The sequence below is a fragment of the Diabrotica virgifera genome, chromosome 7 (genome assembly GCF_917563875.1).
Source record: "Diabrotica virgifera virgifera chromosome 7, PGI_DIABVI_V3a".
Taxonomy (NCBI): domain Eukaryota; kingdom Metazoa; phylum Arthropoda; class Insecta; order Coleoptera; family Chrysomelidae; genus Diabrotica; species Diabrotica virgifera.
In genome coordinates, this window is record NC_065449.1 from 199,646,946 (window position 1) to 199,666,026 (window position 19,081).

The 19,081-nt window shown below is 34.0% G+C and overlaps 1 protein-coding gene across 1 annotated transcript in view; it reads left to right on the forward strand.

Annotated features, from left to right (window-relative positions):
* Nucleotides 1-19,081, forward strand: part of LOC114327115 (E3 ubiquitin-protein ligase ZNRF1) — a 209,077-nt gene that overhangs the window by 139,416 nt on the left and 50,580 nt on the right. The gene's annotated exons all lie outside the window — the stretch shown is intronic.

The window sequence follows — 19,081 nt, forward strand, 5'->3', positions numbered from 1 at the left end:
AGGAGAGTAAAATATGTACAAACTGTGGGGTTTTATGGGGAAATTTCCTAGGAAAATTAAATGGTCTTTTGTAAAGAAAATCACATATATGTTACGACGACTCCCTCCCATATGGAATTTTAGGAATTGATAGAGGAGTATTGATTCTATTTTTATAAATATTGGCGTAAGGGCTACTGGTGCCCTATAAGGGTGTTAATAATTATTATGACCTAAACATATAATGTTAATAGGTTAGTGTCTGTGATTTTCTCATTCATACCACTTGAAAGTTAGTTAGTTTTCACGATAAGCAACCTGCAAAAAAGGGCATAACGGCAGGTCATGAATACGACAAATTTTACCTTAGAAAAGTTGGGGAAAATAAGGAAAATTAGATTTTTAGGAAAACGCACCCTGGTTCAACTCTAAATTTCCTTCCATTTTTGGTTATCTCATATAACATTATCAGTACACAAAAAGGCATGAAATTGTACCTACCGACTACACTTGTACAAGGTGGGTACGCTGTTCGTTCCAGAATTCTGAAATGAATGTGATAAATTGTAGCACACAGGGTGTTAACACTAAGATGAATAAAGGCTCCGTTGCTCAGAATCTGAAGAGACGTGGGGGGTGGTCCTTTGGATCTTTTCTTACTAGCTCAGAAGTATGATAGAATTGGAAAAAAAGAAAAATAGGTATTTAGACCAGAGAAATTAGCAATTAAATGGCCTCTTTCGTGACATCCGTTGATACAGGTATCTAAGAACTGCTTTGGGTAAATTTGGTTACAACAATATCCAATATAAAAATTATGCAAAAGATCAAACGTACTTTTTATCTTATAAACAATATATCAACAATTAAAGATCGCTATTTGATTTTAAATATTAAAGGTGGACACCGGTATGCTATACGGAAAGGTGATACAATTTTACTGAAGAAGCTACGAAAATTCTTTAAAATGAGTGTTTGAAAAATTATTTTTGTTAATTTGTTACTTAGTTATTGGGAAAATAGCTTCAAGTCGGTTTTTTGAAAATTATTAATAACTTTTCTAAAAATAGCCTAAGTGCTGTGGGACTTGACTCACCCTCCCTACTCTACATATACAGATGTATACGGTATACCGCAAGCTTACCACTCGCGTCACGATTTTTGAATGACGCCAAATACGAATTTAGTATTTGGCGTTAAATTTCCATACCAAACGATAAGAAGTATTTATAGTCCAGGAACCGAAGCATTTCACCTCGCAATTTTTACAGAATGGATCGATTTGCTTGAAAATTTGAGAATAAGTAGTGGATAGTTCAAGGATCAAAATCTATATGATGCCGAAAGGCGCTTTTACCATGGGGTCGGTTGCCACCCCATCTTAAGGGTGGAAATTTTTTATTACATTTTGACTGCAAAAGTTGATAAAACATTCATTCTAAGCAAAAAATGTTCTATACATTTTTTTGATAAAATTAATACTTTTCGATTTATTCGCTATCGAAAGTGTTAGTTTTATAAAGAAAAAATCAATGTTTTTCGATATATACTCATTTACCATTCACTCAATTTTTGCCGTAAAAAAATTTTTTTCAAACCAAGTTCTTGGGAATTAAATAACCTACAATTTCATATTAAAACATTTTTTCGTATATCTGATGCTAATCTTTCTATTTTGAAGAAAATGGCATTTTTTACCAAACTACAAAAAGTCGTTATTCGTTTTAACTCTAGTTTTTTAAAAACTAATCATTCTAAGCCAGTCAAACTTTTAAAATCTATTAATAATACATAAATAAAGGAGAATTAATAAGGCCAATGACTAAAAGCAAAGCTAACTTATATTATTATGCTTCCAATTGGATTTATTTTTTTTTTTTGAAAAAAAATATATTGATTTTTTAACCGTAACCTTTTTAATTTTTATCTTAGAAAGTTTGTTAAAAAACAATTTAGTAGGTTTTTACAAGATCTATAAGACTGGGAATACCAAATCCTTTTAAAATCCTCAGTCGCAGAAAGTGGTGACTTTGAAAGGGTTGGTAAAGTTTTAATTGTCAATAGCTCACTGAATTTTTACCGTAGAGAAAATTTTTGCAAACCAGGTTCTTGGGAATTAAATAAGCTACAATTTTATATTCAAATATTTTTTTGTATCTCTGATGATAATCTTTCTATTCTGAAGAAAAGGGAATTTTTTACCAAACTTCAAAAATTCGATATTTGCTTTTGACTCCATTTTTTTAAAAACTAATCATTCTAAACCAGTTAAACTTCTAGAACCTATTAATAATACATAAGTAAAGAAGACGAAATAGAGTCAATGACTAATTTTAATCAGGGTGGTGATTAGGGGTTTGCTTTCGATCACTTTTTCGCTGAAAAATATAGGGTCTGACATTCTTTTCATTATAAGCCACCTAATTTTTGAGCTAAAGACTTTTTCTTATTTCCGAAGATAGATATTTTTAAATACTTCAAATTAGTTTAAATAAGTGATCCTCGAAAAATGCATAGTTTTCCCGTCTTTTGACTTTGAAACTACAGTATTTAGCATTTGCCGAAGAAGACCTAACATATAATAAAGTATAGCTCGATTACTATTGGTCTTAAAGAAAATTTAAAAACACGGTTTTGTTGATTTTTTCAAAAGGTATATTTTTTTAAGCAAAATGGTTTTGATAAAACAAAAACTTTTTGAGTTCTTTGCAGAAAACTGATTAAAAACATTAATTTTTTAATACAAAACTAACAATTTCGATAGCGAATAAATAGAAAACTATTAATTTTATCAAAAAAATGTATAGAACATTTTTTGCTTAGAATGAATGTTTTTACCAACTTTTGCGGTCAAAATATAATAAAACATTTTCACCCACGATATGGGGTGGCAACCACCCCCATGGTAAAAGCGCCTTTTGGCATCATATAGATTTTGATCCTTGGACTATCCACTACTTATTCTCAAATTTTCAAGCAAATCGATCCATTCTGTAAAAATTGCGAGGTTTTGTCCTATTTTAAGCTTCATTACTTGGACTATTACTGCAAAAAGAACATCAATTTTCGTTGGTAAGAACCGGAGGTATTGCGCCTTTTATAAATGTGTAGTTGTGAATTAAGTTTTTGATAATAAAATCAAGAGAGTAAGAATCGCTTTACTTTTATGTAAACCCTTCACTTTTGGCGCATCATGGACGGCTCATTTTTACAAGAATTGTTTTGAATTTTTTTTGTATAAACGTGATCTTTCAGTCGTATCAATGTTTCTTTTCAAATTTTCTAATGTTTATAAACAAAGCCCCGGCGAATTTTTAAAAAAAAAGTGGCAACATCGGGTTTTAAGGGTTGTAGGGTATTATATTTTTGTTTCAGTCTGTATAAGAATACCAACATGGCAAATTAAAAAAATTAACTTCCTACATGTTAATGCGTCTGAGTTATTTTAATTGTTTATAAGCTTAAAACAACACTACTTTTTCAAAATTATTTTACAACATTTATTATAAACTTTTTAATCAAAAGGCGATCTAATTTGAAAAAATGTGCCTTTCTCTTTGATTTGATCTCTTCAGAATTTATGTAGACCTAATAGTTTACGCATAATAACGCCATAGATAAAAGCTTTTTGGGATAAACAATTTCAATTTTGCAATAACTATTAAGTGAAACTTCTTGAAATTTTAATAGCTGAATAATTGTGATAATGTTGCTAAACTCACGCGACATTAAAGTTTTTTGTCTATTTTTAAAAAAGTTATTAATGATTTTCTAAAAATCGACTGTTAAAGCTATTTTCCCAATAACAAATTAACAAAAATAACTTTTCAAACACTCATTTTAAAGAATTTTCTGTGCTTTTTCAGCAAAATTGTATCACTTTTCCATATAGCATACCGGTCTCCATTTTTAATATTTAAAATCAAATAGCGATTTTTAATTGTTTATATATTGTTTATAAGTTATAAGTTAAAAAGTACGTTTGATATTTTGCATATCTTTTATATTGGATATTGTTGTAACTAAATTTATCCAAAGCAGTTCTTAGATACCTGTATCAACGGATGTCACGGGAAAATCTTTAGGTCTCTGGTCTAAACAATATGATCATTCGGATTCTAAGCTCTAGACTCTAGACCTATGTCTAATCTTGGAAAAAATGTTTTCATGGTCATGAGTGTTTTCCTCCTTCTATTTTTGATAGATTGAATGAATGTAGATGACTTATTTATTTGGTTTTTTTTTGAGGTCTGGATCCCCCGTATGAAAAAAAGTTGATTAATAGCAAGCTGAAAATTTGTTAATAGCTTAAGGGTGTCTAGTCGGATACACTTTGATATATGGGAACACTGGAACAGGGGCAGTTTTAATTGTGGAACAGGTTAAAAATTTGGAACGGTCAGACCACGAAAACGGCACATTTATTTTGTCCGACAGAATAGACTTAAACTCTCCGAACAGAGATTAAACTCTATGCAAAAATCAGACTGATATTTATCACCAAATGGGCGTTTTAATTAGTGGAACATGTGGAATATGTCAAATGACAGGAATTATGACAGGTGATAAATAGCAGTCTGATTTTTGCATGAGAGTTTAATCTCTGTCCGGAGAGTTTAAGTCTGTTCTGTCGGACAAAATACATGTGCCGTTTTCGTGGTCTGACTGTTCCAAATTTTTAACCTGTTCCACAATTAAAACTTCCCCTGTTCCAGTGTTCGCATATATCAAAGTTTGTCCGACTAGACACCCTTAAGCTATTAACAAATTTTCAGCTTGCTATTAATCAACTTTTTTTTCATACGCGGGATCCAGACTTATTTCTTTAATGATATTTTAAAACTTAAATGCACATGTTGTAAACGAAGTTGTCTCGTTTATTATACAATGTGTAAGCACGTGCTGGGCAAGTGAACTGTTTGGATATGTATGATTTTATACGAACTTAAAATAAATGAGTGAATATTTAATTTTTGTTTCAACGTAAACATCTCATTATACTTTTTTAATGACAACTTGCTTAATATTGTATTTTCATTATACGTCGTTTATAACCGCGACGTAATAAAAAAAGACAACATAATTATCAATTTTTTGCATAAAAAACAACTGACGAAATGCTAAATTTATGTAAAAACCATGGTTTAATATTTTAAAACTGTGAATAAATATACAGGGCGATCAACTTTTGCGACGAAGTCTGGTATATCTTATTATAGGAGATACCGAAAGAAGTTATTTACAGGAATACACAGATCCACAAAGTAGCTTCCAATGATGATTAGCCGTAAATTCTTATGTAAATTAGGTTCAAAACAGGCGGACCACGCTGCAGAGCTACGCTGTGGATCCACAAAGTAGTTTCCGACCGTAAATTCTCATGCAAATGAAACGTACCATCCCAGACGAGCGACAGTGGCCAGCCACAGTCGCTCGTCTGGGATGGAACTTCCACTCCACATAAGGCCCAAACCAGACGGGCCACTCTGCAGCGCTACTCTGTGAATCCGATGCAGCTTCCGATGATTTAACGTGGGTTCTTATGTGAAGTGGACGTCGCACCCCAGACGAGCGACTGTGGACAGCCACAGTCGCCGAGCCTCACTGCTAGTGGCGCCCACTAGTGGCAAACGCCATTCAGACGGACCATTTTTGTAGCTGCTGCATATGTTTACGAGAATTTATATGGTGAGCACCTAAAATGAATTTCGATTCGGAACGGCTTTTGATTGAAGTGCAAAACAGACCGGATATATGTGATACAAGAACCCGAGGGCATATTTATAGGGCATTAAAAGGAAAAGCGGTAGACGTCATCTTTGAATTATTTGTTTCTGATTTTAAAGAAGGTAGCCCTATCGAAAAGAATAAATCCCATAAGCAATGTTTTCTCTATTTATATTTACATTTTATTATACATTGGATGCATTTGAACTGAACAAAACACATACTTACAATCGTGTTTGTTTATTTATGTTAAATAGTGGGGTCCCATCCTAGGTCAAAAAAGGTTTTACTGTTTGTTGTTGAAAACAAAACGATAAGATATCAGTTAAAAGGGGGTTGCAAGCTAACATGTTTTTCACTTTCACTCAGTTGTCAGGTTGTATCAAACTATTTTACGCCTGTAGGATACCAGATGTACTGGTTGATTTTTTATGTGCTTCTTTCTGTGATATAGCTGTTTTTGTCTGGTTCTTCTTAATTCCATTTATGGAGTTTATTGGTATTTTTTCAAAAGCGTTGAAATTTTATAAAATATTTAAAACTATGGACATTACAAACACTGATTTTGACGAACACACTTTTTTAAAAAAATATTAGCCGCCAAGTTTTTAATCATTTGATTAAACTTACTGTTTTTTCTCATCCATTACATTAAACGCCGCACCCTTTCAAACGATCCACTTCGTAGCGTAGTCGCCGGCGCTAGCAAATCGCCTGTTTCAGCCACTTTGTGGATCCACAGAGTAGCGCTGTAGAGTGGCCCGTCTGGTTTGGCCCTAAGAGCCAAACCACACGGACCACGCTGCAGCGCTACTCTGTGGATCCACAGAGTGGCTGAAACAGGCGATTTTCTAACGCCGGCGACTACGCTGCGAAGTGGATCGTTTGGAAGGGTGCGGCGGGTAATGTAATGGGTGAGAAAAAAAAGTTTGTTCAAATGATTAAAAACTTGCCGGCTAATATTTTTTTTAAAAAGTGTGTTCGTCAAAATCAGTGTTTGTAATGTCCATAGTTTTAAACATTTTATAAAATTTCATACTTAAATAACTTTAAGGCCCACCACATACGGTGAAACGCAAATGTAACGAAACTGAAACTGTCGGTTACTTTTGAATTTCATTTGAGTTTATGCAGTAGACGCCTATGAGAGACCACACATGATGAAACCATATGGACCATTTCAGACCGGCCGTTTGAAACGCATATATTTCAGTTTCATTGAAACCGGTGTGCAGGAAACTTATGTTTTTATCGGGTTTCGTGTTTTTGTGTCGTTGTGGATACTTTAAAAAACCGGCCAAACCCGATTTCGGCTAAACTAGTTTGTCCTAACCGCCTTAGGATAAACTAGTATGGCCTAGGATAAACTTATTTATCCTATCGCGCGTAGGCCAAACTAGTTTATCCTAGCCTACGCGCGATAGGATAAACTAGTTTATCCTAGGCCATACTAGTTTATCCTGATATAAATAAACACACTTCAGGCCAAACTAGTTTGACCTAGGCCAAACAAGTTTATCCTGATATAAAGACGCACACTTCAGGCCAAACTAGTTTATCCTGATATAATAAAGATTCACACTTCAGGATAAACTAGTACGGCCTTCTTCTTCTTCTTGTTCTTCTTCTTCTTCTTCTTCTTCTTCTGGTAGTGCCTATCCGTTTCGGATGTTGGCGACCATCATGGCAATCTCTACTTTTCACACTACTGCTCTGAAAAGACTTGTAGTGGCTGTGTTGAACCACGTACGTAGATTTTTCTAGGTCTTTTTTACATGCGTCTGTAAATACGATATGATGATTTTTAAAATAATTTTCTATGTCTGAATTAAACATAATATTTCTCGCGCGCAAAACTCGCGCATGAAGTGCGCAAAACGCGCACGTAAGGCGCGCAAAACTCGCGTATAAATCGCGCAAACCGCGCGTTTAAGGTGCGCAAAACGCGCACGTAATGCGCGCAAAATGCGCATAAAGTGCGCATAACGCGCGCATAAAATGCGCAAAACGCGCACGTAAGGCGCGCAAAACGCGCGCATGAGGCGTGCAAAACTCGCGCATAAGGCGCGCCTGACGCGCGCGTTGTTGGTGCATTATGCGCGCGTTTCGCGCGCGAGAAATATGATGTTTAATTCAGACATAGAAAATTATTTTAAAAATCATCATATCGTATTTACAGACGCATCTAAAAAAGATCTAGAAAAATCGACGTACGTGGTTCAACACAACCACTACAAGTCTTTTCAGAGCAGCAGTGTGAAAAGTAGAGATTGCCATGATGATCGCCAACATCCGAAACGGATAGGCACTACAAGAAGAAGAAGAAGAAGGCCGTACTAGTTTATCCTGAAGTGCGAATCTTTATTATATCAGGATAAACTAGTTTGGCCTACGCGCGATAGGATAAACTAGTTTGACCTACGCGCGATAGGATAAACTAGTTTGACCTACGCGCGATAGGATAAACTAGTTTGGCCTAAGCCATACTAGTTTATCCTAAGGCGGTTAGGACAAACTAGTTTGGCCTAGGCCAAACTAGTTTGTCCTGAAATCGGGTTTGGCTGGTAACAGATACATCCCTACATAGTACATTGAGAAGAATATCAATTATATGTCTGTGGGTCTGTGGCTGCCAATCAATGAAACTGATCTGTTTGCGTTTCAAATCGTCGGTTTGAAACGCTCAAAATGGTTTCATCATATGTGGTTTCTCATAGACGTCTATGGCATAAACTCAAAAGTAACTGAGGGTTGCAGTTTCGTTACATTTGCGTTTCACCGTATGTGCTGGCCCTTATTTGTTTTGTTCAGTTCAAATGCATCCAATGTATAATAAAATATAGGTAAATATAAATATGTAATAGAGAAAACATTGCTTATGGGATTTATTCTTTTCGATAGGACCTTCTTTAAAATGAGAAACAAATAATTCAAAGATGACGTCCCACGGTTTTTAATGACCTATAAATATGCCCTCGGGTTCTTGTATCACATATTATATCCTGTTTTGCACTTCAATCAAAAACCGTTCTGAATCGAGATTCATTTTAGGTGCTCACCCTATAACCTCTCGTAAACATCTGTGGTGGCTACAAAAGTGGTCCGTCTGAATTGGGTTTGCCACTAGTGGACGCCACTAGCGTGTGTGGCCGGCTACACTCGCTCGTGTGGGGTGAGCCGGCTACTCTACATAAGAACCCACGGTAAATCATCGTCAGCCACTCTGTGGATCCACAGAGTAGCGCTGCAGCGTGGTCCGTGTGGTTTGGCTCTAAGAACCCACGGCCAATCATCGGAAACTACTTTGTGGAACGACAGGGTAACGCTGCAGCGTGGTCCGTCTGATTTGAATCCAAAACGCGCCGTGGCCGTGATTAGATGCGCCTACAAAGTGGCATTTAACTTTCGCGATGACATCATGGTGTAAAAAATGTTTTAACTACATATATTTTGCGACAACCTTGAAAATACAAATATGTAATTGCAAAATATTAGATAAAGAATGGGTTCAGATTAGTAAATTTTGTCAGTAGGTATCTGAGAAGCTTTCAAGCAGTTTCTTCAATACTCGAAAGGGAAAAATATTGCACACTCCCATTGGTGGTAATTGGAGGTATCTGGGCTCATGAACTTGATAGTAAAATTGATAGAGACGCTATCGATGATAAATTAATTTACTGCATTCAAGCTGTGAGAGATAAAATATTGAAAAACTATAACAAAACTAATTTTAGGTATATACCATATAGTTCTTATTTTGGATCCTCGGCATGAAATAGAGGTATTTTCCTCTTCATCTTGGGGAAAGCTTCTACAATCAGAGGCAGTACAAAAATTTGAAGAAATATTTAAAGCTAACTACTGTACTAAATCCCAGAATGATCTCTACAGAATCCAATACCAGAGTCTGAAAAAACAGATAACGAACTTGATTTAGATATTATTTACCTATTTAAGAAAGCTGATAATGATAACTTACAATCTTCGAAGTATGAAATTAAAAAATACATGAATGAGCCTAGGCAGAAGATTCTGAGAATATACTTGATTGGTGGAGAAGACACCCAATATCTACCCGTCATTATCAAAAATGGCCAAGGATTTTCTGGGAACGCCAGCAACATCTATACATACCTCTGCGGATAGACTATTTTCAAGCCCAGCTTTAACAAGAACAAAGCCAAGAAATCGGCTGGACGTTGACTACATGAGAAGTGCTATCTGCCTTAATTCATGGCTTATCAATTCCGATTTAAAAATGTGCTAAATTTGTTATTTAAAATAAAATCTAGTTTGCAATTTTATTTTCAATAGGATTAGGTAGGTATCGTCAATTATTATTTTTCAATTTATTTTTTTTAATCGATTTAGCAAAAAAAGTGTTCAATAAATTAAAATATGTTATGTTAAATTTTTCACAAATAAATACGTTTTAGAGTTTTCATTATTAGTCAATAGACCACTCAAGTTAGTAAAAAATAAGCCGTTTTTCGACATAATTGAAAAGACGAGGTTTGACAGTTGAAATGTGTAGTATGAGATATTACAAAAAGGCTACTATCTTGGGATTCATCAATTTTTTAGTGGAACATTTTTTAAATAAACAATCAAAACGTCAAACTTAGTTTTTTGCTCATAACTTAAAAACTTGTTTATTTAGAAATTTGACGTCCACAGGTAACTTTTTCAGAAAAAAAAGATATATCGAATGAGATACACCAAATTAAAATCGGTTAATAAACAAAAAAGTTATTGCAAACAGACGACAAAATCACTGTTTTTGAATATTGTTAATAACAATTTTATTGTTAATTAAAATATGTTTAAATATACCTAAACTTGAGGGCATTATGGTGTTTGAATGGTGTGCAAAAAATGGTCCAGATCTGTTAAATAGTTTTTGCAAAATTTAATTTGTTTATAAAATTTTTTGAAAAACGAGCTAAGTTCTGAGGCTGGTCCAGTTAATATGGCTGAATATATCTCAATAATCAGGGACTCATTTCCTTCGTTAAGATGTATACTAATACCCTATGAAAAAAAAAGTAAAAAAAATTACATGTACGTACACAAAATTATTTGTTAATAAATAGCAGTTTTTAAGCTTATAAACAATTACAATAATTTCGTAGAAATTAGATCAAATTAAATGGCAATAAAAAATACTGAAAGCTGGTTAAAATACACAACTTCCAAAAAAAAAATTTTAGGTCCTACGACCCTTGGGGTCTGAGAGAGCCCCTTTTTTTGAAAAAATCACTGTTACGTTAATTAACAACACTAAGATCTGAAATTAACCAATCTTTTATAAGAAAAGTCAAAGTTTTTACCAAAGTTTTTTGCAAGAAAAAATGTTAAAAATTGTTTAAACAGTGTTGTTATAAAGAAAGAGTATTTTGCGTTCCGACTAAAGTAAAAAAAAAATGATGGGCACAGCCGAATGAGAATAAATTCGCGGACTAGCATTCGCTAGCGCTAGACCGTTGCAGCCCATTTTTAACATTGACAGTATACCGGATTTGAAGCTTAATATTATATTTATATATTTTGGTAGAAACTTGAATTTTATGAATATTATTATGTTGCACATTTATTTAGTAAAATTATATTTTAAATAATTAAATTTAAAAAATAACAATAAAAAGGCCTCAAAGTCAAAATATGCAACAGAAAAAAAATTACGCGACCTTATAGACGAGTGGTACGTGGTAATCCCCCCAAAAAAACGCTCATTTCTCGAGATATCAACCACGGTGTGGTGAATGGCTAATTTTGGTATTACTTTATACTTTTTATGGTGCTGAAAACGAAAATGAGTTTTATTTTGAATTTTAGATGGGGAAACATTGCCAAAATCGCAATTTTACCCTAAAAATAAAAAAAAAATGAAATCACGTTTTTCTTAAAATTAAAAGTTACACCACTTTTTTTCTATAAAACATTTTGAACTTTCTTTATGGCAAGACAGAAATATTGAAGCAGGTCCCATTGTCTTCAGAAAGGTGAGAAATATATACTATAAAAATATCAGAAAAAAATATTACAATGGAACAGAGTTGCAGCAAATTAAACTCAAAAAAAAACGTGATTTTTTTTTATTTTTAGGGTAAAGTTGCGATTTTGATAATGTTCCCCCACGTAAAATTCAAAACAACTCTAATTTTAGTTTTGAGCACCATCAAAAATATGAAGTATGACCAAAATTAGTATCAGTATCTCGAGAAATAAGCTTTTTTGGGGTGTGCCGCTCGTCTATAAAGTCACATAACATTTTTCCTATTGCATATTTTAAATCAATTTTTTTTTTGGAAAACTTCTTCATAAATTATATTTTATTTCTGTGTTAATTAAAATTATAAACTAAAAAGTTTGTCACTAAACTTTTTTAAGTAAACATGAAACTAACGAAATCTGACGACAAAATGTTTAAAAATTAACAACTTCTCTTTTAACGTGTTGAGTCATTTTGAACAAATCTCATTGTTATCAAAATGCTTCAAAGATAACACAGTAAAATTTTCAAAAGGAAATATTTACAGCGATCAAAAATACAGTGAGTTAAAATTGAAAAATCATCAAAATTGATTTTTCGCATTTTTGCATAAAATTTGATTTTTGAACATGTTCCACTAATTCTAGAAAAAAATTAACTCCATATTCGGATTCAGAGACCTCGAAAACATAAGGAATGACGAAAATTTGTCATTCACCTTAAAGTGGATTTTTGTGGTCGGGATAACGTAATTTTAATAGTTGCTGCCGCATGCCGGTCGCCAACCGCGCCCACTATTCAGTCAGTCGACTACGCCCGCTATTTTTTACTTTAGTCGGAACGCAAAATACTCTGTGTTGACAACACTCCTATTTAAACAATTTTTAACATTTTTTCTTACTAAAAACTTTGTTAAAAACTTTGGCTTTTCTTATAAAAGATTGGTTAATTTCAGCTTTTAGTGTTGTTAATTAACATAACAGTGATTTTTTCAAAAAAAGGGGCTATCTCAGACCCCAAGGGTCGTAGGACCTAAAATTTTTTTTAAAGTTGTGTATTTTAACCAGCTTTCCGTATTTGTTATTGCCATTTAATTTGATCTAATTTCTACGAAATTATTGTAATTGTTTATAAGCTTAAAAACTGCTATTTATTAACAAGTAATTTTGGGTACGTATATGTAATTTTTTTTTACTTTTTTTTCATAAGCTGTTAGCATACATCTTAACGAAGGAAATGAGCCCCGGATTATTGAAATACATTCAGCCATATTAACTGGACCAGCCTCAGAAATTAGCTCGTTTTTCAAAAAATTTTAAAAACAAATTCAATTTTACGAAAACTATTTAACATATCTGGACCATTTTTTGCACACCATTTAAACACCATAGTGCCCTCAATTTTGGGTATATTAAAACGTATTTTAACAAACAATAAAATTGTTATTAACTATATTCAAAAACAGTGATTTTGTCATCCGTTTTGCAATAACTTTTTTGTTTATTAACCGATTTTTATTTAGCGTATCTCATTCGATGTATCTTTTTTTTCTGAGAAAGTTACCTGTGGACGTCAAATTTCTAAATAAACAAGTTTTTAAGTTATGAGTAAAAAACTAAGTTTGACGTTTTGATTGTTTATTTAAAAAATGTTCCACTAAAAAATTGATGAATCCAAAGATGGTAGTCTTTTTATAATATCTCATACTACACATTTCAACTGTCAAACCTCGTCTTTTGGGGGCATCCATAAACTACGTCGTAAAAAATTTGAACTTTTTAATACCCTCCCCCCCTCCGTCGTAATTCGTCGTTTACAGACGAACTTTTAGCCCACGGTAATAATGTAATCTCTCAATCTGCGTTTAAATTTTTCAAAATTTTTTATTCGTTTTCTGAGTATTCGAAAAAAATGAATGCATTTAAATAGCATTGGACCAAGATTTTGCGTATTAAATCTTCTCTAAGTATAAATACGACTTACTAACTAAATAGAACACAATATTTTATTTCCATTCATTATTTCAGAACTATTTTTTCACACACAGTATGCAGCACATAAATGAATTAACAATTTAATATTATTTGCTTCCAGAGGTTGTTCTGTATATATAGAAGCGCTTGTTTAAACCCAAAGAACAATGTCTTATTGTTTGTTGTCCTGTACAGAAGTGCTACCTAATATTATTTTAAGGCTGTGACTGATAAAAACGAAATGTATGCGATAAAAGTATCTATAATAAGAGAATTCTTTTTAATTTTAACAAAGGTGTATTTATTCGTAAACGTTTTGTTTTATTTTCAATTTCATTTTAAAAACTATACGTTTTTATATGAATATCTGATACTTTAACGCTAGTAAAAGCTAGTAAAAAATTATATTTATAGAGACAATAGCGACAAATTTAAATACATCAATATATTAAACGACGTCGAATGTGCACTCATACCCCCCACCCCTGTCGTATTTCGTCGAAATAAGCAAGCCCCCCCCCCTCCCTCTTCTCAACGACGTAGTTTATGGATGTCCCCTTTCCGTTATGTCTAGTAAAAACCTAACTTGATTGGCCTATATTTCAAGATTTCTTCTCTTGACAAGAAATCTTGGTATTGACATAAAATTTTCTTCTCTTGTCTTGAAATCTAAAATTACTTCTTGTCTTGATCTTGTCTTGAAATCAAGACAAGATCAAGACAAGATCTTGAAATTTTCAAGAAGTTGGCGACCCCTACTCATGAAACCTTAATAAACACTATTCCCGCGAATCCCACAAAAAACGTTTTCGCACACACTTCCGGGTTTTTCCTTCCTATATCATTTTAAGATAAAAGTGATTTAAAAATACGTTTGCAAAACTTTTGCCAGAGAAATGAGTTTTCGGGATTACCAATGACTCCTGTTTTCATTAGAAACAGCTGTGTTCTGTATATCTTTCAGATAAAAGCCGTTTGTTAAACAGTCGTCTTTCTCGCCGTTCACAACGGTATTTCTTGTTCTTGTTTTGTTTCCGAACTAACTCTAATAGCTGCGAAATATTTGCTAAAACAGATAAATGACCTTAAAGCTATTTTTGAATCCACTGGGCGTTGACACGTAGAAGTTCACTCACTTCCAAGGCGATTTGTTTGAAAACCTAAACAGACATGTGCTTTTTGTTTACGATAAGGATCGTTTGGGATTATTTACATGGCTTTTTATTAATAACATTCGCAATGCCAACGATAGACATTATTTCCCATGTAATTTCAACAACCTGGTGTCAGATATGCAATAACTTAATGAAAAAAGTACCCATTTTTATTTGCACAACATTCGACAATAGATAACATTTTATCAGATACCAAAATGGTTTAACATACACACATATTATTAAGAAAATTATTAATCTATCTCTCTCGTTTGTTATTTATAGAAAAAGAACAGCAAATACAAAATATATGTGATTGTATGTGATTGATGTGATCGTTCATGGGTATTCTTTCATTTTCCCGACTGTAGGTACTTTGTTTTTGTATTTAATAATTTTTTTTATATTATGTTTATTTACAATCTACACCATTAAAAGAGTATTAAGTAAATTTGTTCCATGTTTTTGGGCATGAAGAAGAGACTAAAATAGGTCCTGAGGCCAGGTTCTATCTAGTCTCCTTGTGGCAGGACCACTATGGAATAATTCCCTTACTAACTCATTGTTATGGTGAATGGTACGCTCATTTTGTGACTCCGTGGCTCGATGGATTTCTTCTCTGATGAAAGGTATATTTCAGTCTTCGTGAAGTGTTTGATTAGTTACATACCATGGTGCATCCACTATTGATCTTAGAACTTTAGACTGAAATCTTTGGATGATATCTAGTGATGTTGACTTTGCACAGCCCCAGAGGTGTAGTCCGTAGCACCAAATAGGTTTGAGTATTGCTTTGAACAGAAGAAGTTTGTTTTGGATGTTGAGTTTTGATCTGCGTCCAAGGATCCAATACATTTGCCGGAATTTCAAGTCTAGTTGTCTTCTTTTGGTCTGGATATGTTTCTTTCAAGTAAAACGTTGGTCAAGATGGAGGCCAAGGTATTTGGCAACACATTTTGGTGGTCATGTGTTGTGGCGGTTGGTAAACGTTATTTGAGATGATTTTGTTTCATTTACTTTTGTTCGTCATTTTGTGTACCATTCACTGAGTATGTCCAGATGGTGTTGCAGGTCTTGTGAGGCTTGTATGTGATCTTCATTTACAGCTAGTATTGCTACGTCATCAACAAAGGAAGCGATCGTAGTATTATGAGACTCCGGTATATCGGCTGTGCAGAGTGAGAAAAGCAGCGCCCCGAGAACACTACCTTGCGGAACTCCGGAGTTATAGGACAGAGGCTGGATTGTTGGTCTTTGAATTTTACTGAGAAATATCTATCTGATAAGAAGTAGGATTTATTTAATAATGAAAAAAAATCTGTTCCTTATTACATCTTATTAATACATACTCATCTAAACGCTTTTTATTTTTTTCTCTCTCTGCTTAACCATATTTTACGCAAAGGAATCGTATAAAGTCGAGTACCTATGTTATAAATTAATCCATTTCACACAGTTACACATAGTTATAAATTAAAAATACTAAGTTTTCACTCTAATGGCATATAAAACAACATAATGCTATTCTACACCCCACCAGAATGAAAACAATGGGAACCTTCTCTGGTTACACCTCCGAGGCTTCTACAATTTGCAAGCCATACGGATGCTGAGACTAAGGAAGATGAGGGAATTCTACAATTTACAATTCACGTCCCATCTGCTCAGCGCGGTAAAGTTCCAACGAGAAAGGTTCCCGTCATACTCCACATAGAGTAAATGTAAATAAAAAATGAATAACCATTTTCAATTTCGTTGCAAAACGAAAACACAGCCGAACCATATTCTAGTCCAATCAGAGAGTGCTGCAAGCACCCCTACCGGTTTCGAAACTTAATAGTCTCTCATGACGAGAGACTCTTATGTGCCTCCTGATGCTTGCAGCACTCTCTGATTGGACTAGAATATGGTTCGGCTGTTTTCGTTTTGCAACGAAATTGAAAATGGTTATTCATTTTTTATTTACATTTACTCTATGTGTAGTATGAAGGGAACCATTCTCGTTGGAACTTTACCGCGCTGAGCAGATGGGACGTGAATTGTAAATTGTAGAATTCCCTCATCTTTCTTAGTCTCAGCATCCGTATGGCTTGCAAATTGTAGAAGCCTCGGAGGTGTAACCAGGGAAGGTTCCCATTGTTTTCATTCTGGTGGGGTGTAGAATAGCATTATGTTGTTTTATATGCCATTAGAGTGAAAACTTAGTATTTTTGCTAGCAGTTGCCGCTAGGGCATCTATGCCATTTCGTTCGTTGCAATCCGGGACTGCACGCTGGGGTTTGTTTTGGTTGGATCGGGGAGAGCAGCATATGTGCCTCCTGATGAGAGACTAATAAGTTTCGAAACCGGTAGGGGTGCTTGCAGCACTCTCTGATTGGACTAGAATATGGTTCGGCTGTGTTTTCGTTTTGCAACGAAATTGAAAATGGTTATTCATTTTTTAGTTATAAATTAATTCATTTCACATAGTTATTCAAGGAGTTTATGCTTTCACGACCGGTATTTTGTAATGATACATTATCTTCTGGGTTTGAGCTCTTTTTCCTGGCGTTCCATCTGTAGCTGCAGCTGACATTTTAAGGCTACTGCCAGACAAGCGACAATGTACGGCGCTGTAAAAGCAGTAAAATGAAGTGCGAAAAATGGGTCCTATCCTATGTTGCTATGTCGCTCCACGATATTTTACAGCTCATTCTGGTCATCCACTACACTCACTATGGGACCCATTTTCGCGCTTCATTTTACTGCTCTTACAGCGACGTAAATTGTCGCTTGTCTGGCCATAGTCCGTAGCCTTAAAGGAATTCCAGGCATTTCTTTCAACTGGTTTCAATCTTACTTGTATAATAGGAAACAACTGGTTAGAGCAAATGATACAGACTCTAGTCTCAAAAATGTTGTATGTGGGGTACCACAAGGTTCAGTATTGGGTCCTCTACTTTTCTTTATCTTTATTAATGACATGACTAGTCTAAAAATCGATGGAAAAGTTTTTCTTTTTGCTGATGATACCAGTATCACTTCATGCTACTATAACTTCTGATCTACTCACAATAATATCCTGGTCCGATTCTAATTTACTCTCTTTTACCGTAGATAAAACAGTAGCATTATCCTATAAAGGAGCTCTTCAACCCTTACCTCTTCATAACAGCCAGATCAGTATCGTTGATTCTGTAAAGTTTCTTGGTACTTTTTTAGGTTGCAACCTTAAATGGTCCCTTCATATCGATATATTAAGCAAGAAACTATCCTCAGATTGCTATGCGATAAGATCTGTTTCGAAAGAAATAAATTTAGCCTCTTCCAAAATAACATATTTTGATTTGTTCGAGTCCCATCTTCGATATAGTCTTCCTTTTTGGGGTTCTGGTACAGCTGCCCAATCCGATGTTATTTTTAAATTACAAAAAAGAACAATAAGATATCTGTTAAGCGTCAGAAGAACAACACATTGCAGAAGCTACTTCGAAGATCACAGGATTCTAACACTACCTTCTTTATATATTTTAGAAACTGTTTGCTTAATTCGTAAACATTTCCACCAGAAATTCTACCTTTGACATCTATTTACCGATCCCGTCCAGTGAGTTAGTAAAGAAATCTATATTATATTCTGCACAAAAACTGTACAACTATCTCCCTCTACAACTTAAATCTGCAACATCTTTCCCCAAGTTCCGTAAATTGACAAAAGCCTATCTACCTGAAAGACCATATTATTCAATAGCAGAGTTTTTTAACCAGTAACTAAGAAATTACAGTATTCTTATGTATAAGTAGAATCTTAATCTATATTTGAGTGTCATATGCAGCAGCTTAACTTAACTTATTAAATTTCTTAAGGTAGATTATGCAATTTGCAATTTTTTTAAATTGTGCAATAGATTGTTACTGTTTTTTGTTTCACTTCATTATATTTTATTTATTTTGACGATTTATATAATTTTAGTAAATTGTATTTGTTATTGTTTTTATTTATGACTCTTGTAAGCTTTGTTTATAAAATTGTTAGCTGTTAGCTACTTAAATTAACTACGGTGCTACTTGTACGGTTGTACTAGCTAGCTCAAGATACCGCGCGCGGTATGTACAAGTTGATTTAAAACAAATTAAGGAGGGTGCGCCGCGCGAGGCAAATGCCAAGTTTGCCTCGCGAGCCAGGGAGCGCGCGAGAGTCTCGCGAAGATACGCCACTTTATGTTTTTCGATCCGATGTAAATTTCGCGCAATATTCGACTGTTCTACTTCTTTTG